Here is a 14,371-nt window from a genome sequence, read left to right as displayed (position 1 = left end):
CCAGGAGGAAATTAACTTTATTTCTCCTGGCAGCTTTCGGCATGCAGTCACGTTGTTGGCGCCTGCGTGGGTTCAGTCACCGTTCACTGTAGCTGTGCTCCCAGTACTGACTGACAGACGACCCTAATACTGGACTGCTGGCAGTCAGTGCTGGAGATGCGGTTACACCCGCCGCTCTCTATATACAGAGTGCTGACTGAATCTGCACGAGCGCTGCCCCCTTGACTGATACCCGAACGTTGCTCCTAGCTTTGGCGTCTAAGTGTGGGTGCCAAGAAAGTTCAGAACGCTTCAAACCTGCAGATTAACAGAAAATCTAGAGGTTAATAGCTTTTTCCCCTTAAGTTCACGCTTGGAAAGGAAGATATAGCAACAGTGTACAGTATGCTCATGTGGAGTACTGGTGATAAATTTGACTATTAAAAGAGGAATTCAAGACATTTAAATGTGTGCATTATATTAAAGAATTTAAAAAAAATACACGGGTACTTACCAAAAAACAAAGGACAAGAAACACTTGTTAGGTTCACATACCAAAATTAAACTTCTGAAACAGCCAATGTGTCCAGGTGGAGTGTAAAGGTTTAATACTGGACTACTACAACCAAGAAGTGTGCAAAAAATGTAACATTTTTAAAGACAAGCATACATTGTGAGTTACACAGTTGATTTTACATTTAGGTATTCTGGATATTTGTCATTTATGTAAAAAAAATATATTATGGCTTCTCTGCCAGTGATACACAAGCCCACCCAAGAAAGAGAGAGAGAGGACCCCGCTGACCATGATTTCTTACACTCTACAAGAGGGAGAGAGGGCCCGCTGACCATAAGAGCTTACACTATACAGGAGAGAGAGAGAGAGGATCTCACTGACCATAAGAGCTTACACTCTACAGGAGATAGAGAGGACCCCGATGACCATAAGACCTTACACTCTACAGGAGAGAGAGGACCCCACTGACTATAAGAGCTTACACTCTACAGGAGAGAGAGAGAACCCACTGACCGTAAGAGCTTACACTCTACAGGAGAAAATACCCCACTGACCATAAGAGCTTACACTCTACAGGAGAGAGAGAGAGAACCCAGCTGACCATAAGAGCTTACACTCTACAGGAGAGAGAGAGGACCCCGCTGACCATGATTTCTTACACTCTACAAGAGGGAGAGAGGGGCCCGCAGACCATAAGAGCTTACACTCTACAGGAGAGAGAGAGGACCCGCTGATCATAAGAGCTTACACTCTACAGGAGAGAGAGGACCCCACTGACTATAAGAGCTTACACTCTATAGGAGAGAGAGGATTCAACTGACCATAAGACCTTACACTCTACAGGAGAGAGAGAGAGGACCCTACTGTCCATAAGAGCTGAATCTCTACAGGCAGCGTCGGACTGGCCCACCGGGGAACCGGAGGATTCTCCGGTGGGCCCTGGCATCTGGTGGGCCCTGGCACCTGCAGGCATACAGGGCCAGCAGTTGCCTAGGGCCCCCGCTGCTCCAGGGACCCGCAGCCAGTGGTGTGTCGCACACCATGCAGCTGCTATGGGGGCCCGTGCCAGCGGAGCAGCAGCGGGTGTCAGGAGGCAGGAGCCCCTGTCCCCGCTGCTAAAGAGAAATGAATATTCACTGCGAAGCAGTGAATATCATTTCAGGTCTCCACCCCCAGAGGCCCCGCCCCCAGCCCAGTAAGCCGCTCTGCATCTGTAAATCAGGGCCGGCGCCGCCCTCAGTCCCCTCTGCTCCTGACTCACAGCCAGTGCGCGATGACGTCACTACATCGCGCACCCGCTGTGTGTCTGGCAGAGGGGGCAGCTCCTGACACTGAAGCCGGGATCAGCGTGGGAGCGAGGAGGAGAGGTGAGTATTGTTTTGTTTTTTATATCTCTCTCGCTCTCTCTATCTGTCTCTCTCTATCTATCTATCTCTATTTCTCAATATCTCTCTCTCTCTATCTCTCTTACATCTATCTATCTTTCTATCTCTATCTATTATCTATCTCTATCTATTATCTATATCTATCGCTCTATCTTTATATCTATCTTTCTATCTCTACATCTATCTCTATATCTATCTATCTATCTCTATATCTTTCTATATATATCTCTATATCTATCTATTATGTCTATCTATCTATCTCTATATCTATCTATCTTACTCTATCTATCTCTATATCTATTATCTCTATATTTATTATCTAGCTACCATCTATATCTATCTTTATCTATATATCTCTATCTAATATCTATATCTATCTATCTCTATACCTATCTATTTATCTATCCGTTATCTATCTCTATATCTTTTCTCTGTATCTATCTATCTCTATATCTCTCGCTATCTATCGCTCTATCTCTATATCTATCTTTATATCTATATATCTATCTCTATTTCGCTCTATATCTATCTCTATATCTCTATAGCTATCTATCTCTATATCTACTGTATCTATCTTTATCTATTTATCTCTATATCTTTTCTCTGTATCTATCTCTCTATATCTATATCTATCTATCTCTATATATATCTATTATCTCTATATCTATATCTATTTCTCTCTCTATATCTATCTATCTATTTATCTCTATATCGATCTCTCTGTATATCTATCTATCTTTCTATCTCTATATCTATCTATTTATCTCTATCTATTATCTATATCTATCTCTATCTATCGCTCTATCTCTATCTTTCTATCTCTACATCTATCTCTATATCTATCTTTCTATCTATATCTATCTATATCTATCTATTATGTCTATCTAGCTATCTCTATTATCTATATCTACCTATCTCTATATCTTTCTATCTTACTCTATCTCTATATCTATCTGTTATCTCTATATTTATTATCTATCTTTATCTATCTATCTCTCTATTTATCGATCTCTATATCTATCTCTCTCTCTATCTACCGCTCTCTCTATCTCTATCTATCTATCTCTATATCTATTATCTCTATATCTACCTATATATTATCTCTATATCTATCTATCTATCTATTATCTCTATATCTATCTATCTCTATATCCATATCTATCTCTATATCTATCTTTCTATCTAACACTATATCTCTATATCTCATTATCTATCAATCTCTATCTCTCTCTCTTTATCTATCTATCTATTGATCTATCCATCTATCTCTATATCTATCTCTATATCTATCTATTATCTCTATTATCTATATATATCTATCCATCTATCTAGCTATCTCTATATCTATCTTTCTAACTCTATATCTATCTATCTCTATACATATCTCTATATCTAGCTATTATCTCTATATCTATCTCTATATCTATCTTTCTATATCTATCTGTCTCTATATCTATCTATCTCTATATCTATTATCTCTATATCTATTTTTATTTATAGCCATCTATCTATATATATTTATCTCTATATCTATCTATATATGTCTATATTATTATTATTATATCTGTATATCTCTATCTATTATCTTTCTCTATCTATATATCTATCTATCTCTATATCTTTCTATCTATAGCTATCTATCTCTATATCTATCTATCTATCTATCTATCTATCTATCTATCCATTATCTATTTTCTATCTATCTCTATATCTATCTACCTATCGATCTATCTATCTATATTTCTTTCTATATCTATCTTTATATCTATCTCTATGAATCTTTCTATCTATATCTATCCATTATCTACTTTCTATCCATTATCTACTATCTATCTCTATATCTATCTATTTCTACATCTATCTTTCTATCTATTTCTATCTAACTCTATATCTATATATCTATATAGCATTATACCCTATGAGGGGGCAGCATTATACCCTATGAGGAGGCAGCATTATTCCCTATGAGGAGGCAGCATTATACCCTATGAGGAGGGCAGCATTATTCCCTATGAGGGGGCAGTATTATACCCTATGAGGGGGGGCAGTATTATACCCTATGAGGGGGGCAGCATTATACCCTATGAGGGGGCAGCATTATTCCCTATGAGGGGATGCATTATTCCCTATGAGGGGGGCAGTATTATACCCTATGAGGAGGCAGCATTATACCCTATGAGGGGGTGCATTATTCCCTATGAGGGGGGCAGTATTATACCCTATGAGGGGGGCAGTATTATACCCTATGAGGGGGTGCATTATACCCTATGAGGGGATGCATTATTCCCTATGAGGGGGCAGTATTATACCCTATGAGGAGGCAGTATTATACCCTATGAGGGGGGCAGCATTATTCCCTATGAGGGGGGCAGTATTATACCCTATGAGGGTGCAGCATTATACCCTATGAGGGTGCAGCGTTATACCCTATGAGGGGGGCAGTATTATACCCTATGAGGAGGCAGCATTATACCCTATGAGGGGGTGCATTATTCCCTATGAGGGGGGCAGTATTATACCCTATGAGGGGGCAGCATTATACCCTATGAGGAGGGCAGCATTATTCCCTATGAGGGGGTGCATTGTACCCTATGAGGGGGTTCATTATACCCTATGAGGGGGGCAGTATTATACCCTATGAGGGGGCAGCATTATTCCCTATGAGGGGATGCATTATTCCCTATGAGGGGGGCAGTATTATACCCTATGAGGAGGCAGCATTATACCCTATGAGGGGGTGCATTATTCCCTATGAGGGGGGCAGTATTATACCCTATGAGGGGGGCAGTATTATACCCTATGAGGGGGCAGCATTATACCCTATGAGGGGGTGCATTATTCCCTATGAGGGGGTGCATTATTCCCTATGAGGGGGGCAGTATTATACCCTATGAGGGGGGCAGTATTATACCCTATGAGGGGGTGCATTATACCCTATGAGGGGGTGCATTATACCCTATGAGGGGGTGCATTATTCCCTATGAGGGGGGAAGTATTATACCCTATGAGGGGGGCAGTATTATATTCTATGAGATGGCTGCATTATATTCTATGAGATGGCTGCATTATACTATGTGAGGGGGCTGCTTTATATTCTATGAGGGGGCTACCCCAACTCCTGCTACATAATTAAGACATGTACAACCTTATATTATACCCGGATACTAGCGTGTTTTACCGCATAATTGGTGGTCTGGTATTTAACTCTATGCAGCTACATAGTGGGCCCCAAGAATGATTTTCTCTGGTGGGCCCAAGGTGTTCCAGTCCGACGCTGTCTACAGGAGAGAGAGAAACCCAGCTGACCATAAGAGCTTACACTCTACAGGAGAAAATACCCCACTGACCATAAGAGCTTACACTCTACAGGAGAGAGAGAGAGGACCTCGCTGACCATGATTTCTTACACTCTACAAGAGGGAGAGAGGGGCCCGCTGACCATAAAAGCTTACACTCTACAGGAGAGAGAGAGAGGACCCGCTGATCATAAGAGCTTACACTCTACAGGAGAGAGGACCCCACTGACCATAAAAGCTGAATCTCTACAGGAGAGAGAGAAACCCAGCTGACCATAAGAGCTTACACTCTACAGGAGAGAAAATACCCCACTGACCATAAGAGCTTATACTCTACAGGAGAGGAGAACCCCGCCTACCATAAGAGCTTGCACTCTACAGGAGAGAGAACCTCGTTGACCATAAGAGCTTTCACTGTACAGGAGAGAGAGAGGACCCCACTGACCATAAGAGCTTATACTCTACAGGAGAGGAGAACCCCGCTGGCCATAAGAGCTTGCACCTTACAGGAGAGAGAACCTCGTTGACCATAAGAGCTTGCACTCTACAGGAGAGAGAGAGGACCCCTCAGACCATAAGAGCTTACACTCTACAGGAGAGAGGACCCCACTGACCATGAGCTTACACTCTACAGGAGAAAAAAGACCCCACTGACCATAAGAGCTTACACTCTACAGGAGAGGAGAACCCCGCTGACCATAAGAGCTTGCACTCTACAGGAGAGAGAACCCCGCTGACCATAAGAGCTTGCACTCTACAGGAGAGAGAACCCCGCTGACCATAAGAGCTTGCACTCTACAGGAGAGAGAACGCCGTTGACTATAGGAGCTTACACTCTACAGGAGAGAGAGGACCCCGCTGACCATAGGAGCTGACACTCTACAGGAGAGAGAGGACCCTGATGACCGTAAGGGCTTACACTCTACGGGAGAAAGATGTGAAATTTACCCAGGGCTGTGATGGTCTCGTCCTGACCACCGCTGTACAAGTTATAATAATCTGCTCGCAGTCATAGCTGTAGGGTATTATGAGGAAGCTCGAGCGCAATACAAAATGATATTTGCTGCTCTCTGATGCTTGAGCAGGGTGGGGAATGGTGCCGACAAGATTCAAATATTCAAATTCGTGTGAAAGCGCGATTTTCGAGAAACGGAAACTCAATCCTCCTGGATCCATGAGTTCACAGTCACACTAGTTATGCAGGTATAGCATTTCCCAACCAAAATTCAATTCTTTGTGGTTGATTCTTTCACCCGACATGGACCATTAAAAGCTATCTAAAACAAAAACTTCAAAAATGTGATATGTTACGATACTTTAGCAGCTGGTTAGGGAGCAGTGCAACTGGAAAGATCTTTATGGATCATGCACAAAGTAGTTTTGATGCCCAGTTTCGAAATGTAAAATTTTCTCAGTCATGTCACGTACACACAAAAATGTCTCACACGTCGGGATGAGTGGACCCTTGGAAGTTCGCGTTCTGGTACCCGACCGAACTTTAGTCCAAAGCTCTCTCTCCTCCCAGAACTCGGAACATTCTGGGACAAGTCAGTTTTCGGAGGTTAGCACTAGACACTGAGTGTCCGGTGAGAACCCTGATCTTTTAAGTTTGGGTTCGTTCATCTCTACTCACAATTTATGAAAAATGATGCAGCTGATTTTATATCATGTAATCTTTTCCAAAAGATTTTTTGCCGGAGTAGCTTGTCTAAATATATGGAATATACATTTATAAAAAATTTTTTTTGGTTGTGTCAGGCTGGTTTCACATTTGCGTTTTTTAGCGCTGGAAAAAAACGCATACCTGCGCATGCGTTTTTCCCCCTATATTTAACATGGGTGCGCATACCTGCGCGCTGGTAAGCGCATGTATGCGATTTTCATGCGCTGCGTTTTTTGGGGTGTGCGTTGGTATTTTCCAGACGCAGCATGTTGCATTTTTTGGCCCTGCAAAAAAGCGCATGCGCACATATGCGCACGTTTTGCGCTAAAAATGGCCATTATAGCCTATGGATGCGCATATGTGCGCACTGGCATGCTCATGTATGCGTTTTTTTGCATATGCGTTTTTTTTTTTTAACCATGGAATTTAGGGGTTTGGGTTAGAGTTAGGGTTAGTTAAGGGGGTTTAGGGTTAGGGTTATGGTCAGGGTCAGGGTTAGGGTTGGGGTTTGGGTCAGGGTTAGGGTTAAGTATGGTTTGGTTAAGGGTTAGGGTCAGGGTTAGGGTCAGGATTAGGGTTAAGTATGGTTTGGTTAAGGGTTAGGGTCAGGGTTAGGGTTAGGGTTAGGGTCAGGGTTAGGGTTGGGGTCAGGGTTAGGGTCAGGGTTAGGGTTAAGTATGGTTTTGTTAAGGGTTAGGGTCAGGGTTAGGGTCAGGATTAGGGTTAAGTATGGTTTTGTTAAGGGTTAGGGTCAGGGTTAGGGTTAGGGTCAGGGTTAGGGTTAGGGTCAGGGTTAGGGTCAGGGTTAGGGTTAAGTATGGTTTTGTTAAGGATTAGGGTCAGGGTTAGGGTCAGGATTAGGGTTAAGTATGGTTTTGTTAAGGGTTAGGGTCAGGGTTAGGGTTAGGGTTAGGGTCAGGGTTAGGGTTAGGGTCAGCGTTAGGGTTAGGGTTAGTTAGGGTTTAGGGTTTGGGTTAGGGTTAAGTATGATTTGGTTAAGGGTTAGGGTCAGGGTTAGGGTTAGGGTTAGGGTCAGGGTTAGGGTTAGGGTCAGGGTTAGGGTTAGTAAAGTCATGGTTTGGGTAGTGTGAGGGGCCACCTAAAAATGTTGGAAAAAAACGCAAACGCGGTAAAAACGCACTAAAAACGCATACAAACGCATAAAAACGCTGCGTTTTTTTCATGCATGCTCATAAAAATGCTTGAAAAAAACGCAGCAGTTGTATGCTTATGTATGCGTTTTTTCAATGCGTTTTTTTGCGGGAAAAACGCGCTGCAAAAAAAAGCAAGTGTGAAACTAGCCTCAGATGTTCAGTTCTGCGGGCAACATTTTTAATTGGTACATTTTACTCCAAAATATTGATTAACCTGATCCGTGACATAGTCATTAACAAAAATTTTGAGTCATTTAGGGAGTGAGTGCAACACAATGCCATACATAAAGCAGAATACTGTAACAGCTATCAATTTATCGCATGTTCAAGTTCCCTATGAGGAATACAAATTTTGAAAACATTAAAAATGAGTAAACAATTAGTAAAATAAAAAAAGCATAGAATTTCAAATGACCCTTCTTTTCCAATATTTTTTAACTAGAAAATATTAATTACTTAAAATTGTTTGTTTTTGACCTGTATCATCGGAAAACGACCTATTGTTTAAATCATGTTTTTGTGATTACGACACCGTACCGTAATTTAAAATAAGAGACACAAAAAAAAATTGAAAAAAGATTAAAAAAATTTAAAAAAATTAAAGGAATAGAAAAATTGGATTTAGACAATAGATAATTTTCATCTGATATATCCCCTTTAAGTTTGAATACGGTTGATTAATTATCCAACACAGTGAACGCCATAAACAAATGCCAGAATTACACATTTTTGGCCTCCTTGCCTCCCCATAATAATAGAATACCAAGAAATCTGTAAATTATACGTACCCCCCCAAAAAAAAAAAAGAAAAAAAAAAACAGCTCGTCATGCAAAAAAAAACAAACAAAACAATCCCCTTTGACCAAAAAATATAAAAAAGTTATGGGTTTCGGAATATGGCGGCACGAACCAAATTTTCTATATTTATTTTTTTTTACATTTTTATAAATATAGTAAGGGTATGTTCACAACCTTTTATGAGGCACCTTTTGATGAGATTTTTTCATAGTCGCACTAAAAACGCATTTCTTTTCGAAAATCATAACTAAGGCAATTTTACAGCAATTTTGGAAAATCGTGGCCAAAAAAAACCCCAAATCAAAAACATCATGGAAATATACTCGAAAGCATAAATATAATACATACATTTTGTATCATTGTACTCATAAAGAGCCACAGACTAACAAACTTTTGGCTATGTCTCCAGATGAGAGGATTCGACAAGACTCAAATTTACCAAAATCCTCCACATTTTACCAGGAAATTTGATTAACTGCGGATTTATTCTCTGCGAATTGAATGTCCCTAACTATTATCTGGGTTCTGGAAAGACATAAAGAAAAGAAGAACAGCAATAAAAAAAAAAAAAGTAAGACCTCCACTGCTTAAGGTCCTACGTACAGTCCTCAACGCCTCTCCTAAAAGCCGCAATGGGGAGAAACACTGCACATCTTCACGTTGGGGTGGAACTTCTAGGGATGACTAAGCATTCTCAGGGACGTCCCAAGCCTAGAACCCATGTAAGGTCACAGCGTGAGTCCTAATGCCACAAAATCGTTGGAAGTCCCAGCTTATCGTGAGTACGCCCTTGGTTTCAGCTCACACTGGTAGTAAGATGATGTGACGAGGACTATACGAGGGAGAGCGTGCAGCGGATGTGGTCGTGAGGTATTAGTTTTATTTTTACTTCTTGTAACCTATTTTCGCTTTTTTTTTCCTATGGTTCAGCAAAATGGTAGCTAGTCGGTGTGGATTGAATTACAAAAAAAATGATGCATTTTGGAAAATATACATTTTTGTAAAATTCAAATTAAATTCAAATCCACTCTAATTAATCCGCCCATCTCTAGTTATATCACATTACCATTTTTTGCTTTAATATGCAGGGCCATCTACTAGTTAGTCACATTTTTACTATGCTTCCATTTTGGGGGTAGGTCTCTCAGACCCTTCATCGATCAGCTCACAGCGCCATCTAATGTGCAGTGGCCATTTTTGGTATTGCAAGCTCATTCTCATTCATTTGTATGGGTTTGAGCTTTCAGTACCGTAAGAATCTGTCAGCAGGTTTTTACCATGTAATCTGAGAGCAGTATGATGTGGGGGCAGGGAGCCAGATTACAAGGATTTATCACTTACTGGGCTGCTTTTTCCAGTTTTGATAGAATCTCTGCTTTTTCTGTTGTAAGTGTAGCAATGGCCATAATTCTGAGCTGTGTATAACCCCGCTCACACCCCTGATTGACAGATTCCTGTATACATTGTCAGCAAGCTGCCAGTCAATAGTGGGGGGCGCGGGAATACACAGATTAGCTGGACTGGCCTGCACCTGAGACCTAGTCCTGCTGATAAAACAGTGATTGTATTGAAATTGTAACACACAGCTTAATAAGTGAAACATCTCTGGAATCAGGGTCCCTTGACCTATATTATGTTGCTCTTAGACTAAATAGGAAAAAATATTATGCAACAGATTAGGCCTAGAAAAAATGGCACTCCCTAATAAACATATCATCCAAAAAGATCAGGGAAGCATATCACCATAAAATAACATAGCTTTATTAGAATCAATACAAAAAAGAGACATAGACAATGATAAAAGGAGATAAATATCCAACAGGATACCAGAAAGTACATATGCGTAGCAATCTATACAGTATTGTGCCAAATGCTACAAAAAGGGGCATACTCATAGATGTCAATAAATATAGTATAGTTAACTGAGTGTTCAGAATATAAGAAGCACTACTAATGGTACACTCTAATGATATGCATACTGCATGAGACACCGCTGATAAGTATGTAATAATCCGTGCAATTACTGCAATATTCAAATATATCAATGCAATAGTTAAATAACGTCTATAAGGGTAAGTACCCAGCAGAAAACAGTAGTGTCCAAGGTTATAATAAGCCCATGGCTAAAAAAGATGAGGACAACACCTCTCCATAAATTAATATACATTCAAGCAGAGATCGCAATATGAAGTGCACAGCGTTAGTGTCATCATGTGATAAACAAATAGCAGCAAAGTATATTGCACAAATTGGGTAAGCATATCATGGGGTATGTAGCAAAAATGAGGTAGACATGTCATGGGGTAGTTAGCACATCAAATTCCAACACAAATGCCATAGTATGTGGCCCATAAGGTTTCTACAATGTGCTACTCTCATTCCCCAAGTGTGCTACAGCAGCCCCAAAGAGAACATTGAGAAACATACGACCTTGTGGTATCATGGTCCCCGACGCGCGTTTCGCGTGAGCTTCGTCTTGGGGGTAAGTGACTGTAAGTAACTATTGCATTGATATATTTGAATATTGCAGTAATTGCACGGATTATTACATACTTATCAGCGGTGTCTCATGCAGTATGCATATCATTAGAATGTACCATTAATAGTGCTTCTTATATTCTGAACACTCAGTTAACTATACTATATTTATTGACATCTATGAGTATGCCCCTTTTTGTAGCATTTGGCACAATACTGTATAGATTGCTACGCATATGTACTTTCTGGTATCCTGTTGGCTATTTATCTCCTTTTATCATTGTCTATGTCTCTTTTTTGTATTGATTCTAATAAAGCTATGTTATTTTATGGTGATATGCTTCCCTGATCTTTTTGGATGATAAATAGGAAAAAAGTGCTAACAGATTCCCCCTTAATGGCCACTACATTGTATAGAACTGTGTGACATCTGGTGCACTGCAGAATTGCTAGATCTGCAGAAGATTAGTGATTTTATCAAAAAACTGCAGCAAACAGCCCAGTTAGTGACACATCGCTGGAATCAGGGTCCCTGGTGACAGATTCCTTTTTCAAAAACAACTTTCTCTTTTGTTCATCTTTACTTTTGACATTTTAATCATGGATTTAGAATAATATCACATTTAATCAACTCTTCCAAGATTTGTCACATTTTTGTGTTATTTTCAGCTACATTTTAACTTTTTTTACTATATATATATATATATATATATATATATATATTATTTGTTCTTCTTGTAGTTTGCCCTCGGTGGATGAACATAAGTTCTGCTTACCATATAAAATGACCTAAAAATGTCAAGTGGCGAAGGTCACAGCAAGATCCTGTGTGATATCTTACTGCTGGAAGCCATTACTCCCCAGAAGAAAGAACAGACGAATGAAATACATAAAACATCGCCCTGGGCACATCCTTGTCTAACAGTTTTATTTCCATAAGGGGATGTTTAAATGAAGACATTATAGACAAAGGTGGATTTCCTCTTGGCAAAGTTAACAAGGTAGAATTCTTGGTCGCATTTGAGCTACTGAATTATGCATGAAATATAATTCAATGAGCGAGTGCCTAAGAAGTCTGAAGAGTCTTAGTAGGAAGGAATAATGATTAGCGAACATGCTGGGATAAGGTGTTATCCGCCATGCTCGGGGGCTAACCGAGTGTCTTCCGCGTGCTCGAAAAATGTGTTCGAGTCCCCGCGGCTGCATGTCTCGCGGCAGGGATTGCCTAACAGAAAATCCCTCCATGTGTTGCGCCTGTCGACCAGCCCCGGGACATGCAGCCGCAGGGACTCGAACATATTTTTCGAGCACGCCGAAGTCACTCGGTTAGCACCCGAGCATGGCGGATAACACCTTATCCCATCACTTTTGCTTGCCACTATGCATACAGTATGTTCTTCCATTGAATAGAAGAACGTCTAAAACCAGTTTAATATTTTTTATATGTAAATTGTTTTACAAGAAAAACATTTGAAATTAAGGATCCTGTTATGATTGAGTCACCGTAGGAGGCAAAAACAGAAATGCTAGCTAAGTCCAGAAAACCAGAGAAGTTGGCAACTATCAGATTGCAGACCCCTGAACCTATCAACACAACTAGCAGTAGCCGTGGGGGGTTCCTACGATGACCTAGACCCCTCGATCACAGCCGGAGAGATACATAGGCCTAAAGAAGGAAAGGGGAAATCAAACTGCCCCAGAGCAGACCCCAAAGCAATAGGCAGCCCCCCACATATAATGACGGTGAAGCAAGATGAAAACACTTACACAGACAGAAAGACAGGCTGAGCAAAGACGGGGCCCAAAAACTACCTAGATAGGAACGGATAGGAAGGCTGCTGTCTGCAATCTGCCAAAACCCTATCAGAGACAAAAGCCAACAAGCTGATATAAAAATGGCCCTGAAGCAACTAAGCTTCAAAAACTAAATCAGCACTCAGGTACTTTCAGAAGACAGAGCTAACGGAACACTGCACACTCCAGCAGGGAGTGGCAGAATCCAAAAAGCAAGAAAAACAAAAACAAATCTTAAATGCAAAAAGGCAAAACAGAAAACTTAGCTTTAGGAGAGCAGGAATCAGACTGGTGTCCAAGAGTCCACAGAGAAAGGGCGTAGGCTGCCTTAGGCTGGTTTCACATTTGCGTTAAAACAACGCTGCGCCCTGCCGAAATGCAGCATGTTGCATTTCGGCGCGCACGGCGCACCGTCAAAAGTGCGCAGCACGCTACTTTCACACTGGCAGCGCATGATCTGCGCACCCTATGCTAAAGATAGGGTGCGCCGATCGCATGCGTGCAAATGCGAAAGTAGGCGGTGATCCCGGATGGGGCGGGCAGGGAGCCGGCTCGGGGCGGGGCTTAACGACGCAGGGCGCAGCGTTGTTTTAACGCAAATGTGAAACCAGCCTTAAATCCAGTCAGTGACTCCACTCAGCCAATCGTCTTCATCAGTCCCAGGTGCCTGATAATCAGGCTCACTACCTTCCTTCACTAGAATAGGGAGTTCACCAGGCCTCAGTGATGGAGGGGAGAATGAACTCACAACAGGATCCGATTCATCAATGCTATTTCTTGTTCATTGTTTTTTGCCTCTTTTTCATTTGCGCCTTTATTCTTCTTTTTAATCCGTCTTTTTTAAAGTCTATTTTACACTTGTTCACTTTTTATTTTTTTACTCTTTTAACGTTCATCATTGATGGCAGGGTTTGGAGTTTCTAGATGTTTTTTGTCTAATTCATCAGTTGTGACTTAAAAAATGTTTGTGAGTTTTATAGACTTTAGTCGCCCGCTGGAGTGATTTTATGTATGATAGGAATTTCATGTGACCTTGTCGTAAAAAAAGGTGAAAGGCAAATATAAATAGTATTTTGGGTTTTTGCACAAAATTTATGCACAATTTTGCAGAATTTGAGGCAAAAAATGTGGAACAGCTCAATCCATAAAAAAGGAAATGTAATGAAAAAAACTAAAATGCAAATGATTAATCAGTTCTATTGGGTTTTCTTAACTTTAACCAAGAACCAGACGAAAGGTATAAAAATGGAGCACATACAACAGTATTGAGATATTAGTGATTTGAGGGACCCTTGGGACGGAGCGAA

The 14,371-nt window shown here is 40.8% G+C and overlaps 1 protein-coding gene across 7 annotated transcripts in view; it reads right to left on the bottom strand.

Annotated features, from left to right (window-relative positions):
- Positions 1–14,371, bottom strand: part of GRIA4 (glutamate ionotropic receptor AMPA type subunit 4) — a 529,928-nt gene that overhangs the window by 155,726 nt on the left and 359,831 nt on the right. The window lies entirely within an intron of this gene.

The sequence above is a fragment of the Dendrobates tinctorius genome, unplaced genomic scaffold, assembly GCF_039654945.1.
Source record: "Dendrobates tinctorius isolate UK_male_01 unplaced genomic scaffold, ASM3965494v1 ptg000256l, whole genome shotgun sequence".
NCBI lineage: Eukaryota > Metazoa > Chordata > Amphibia > Anura > Dendrobatidae > Dendrobates > Dendrobates tinctorius.
Note: the sequence above shows the minus strand (reverse complement) of the source record. Positions and strands in the feature narration are given on the sequence as shown.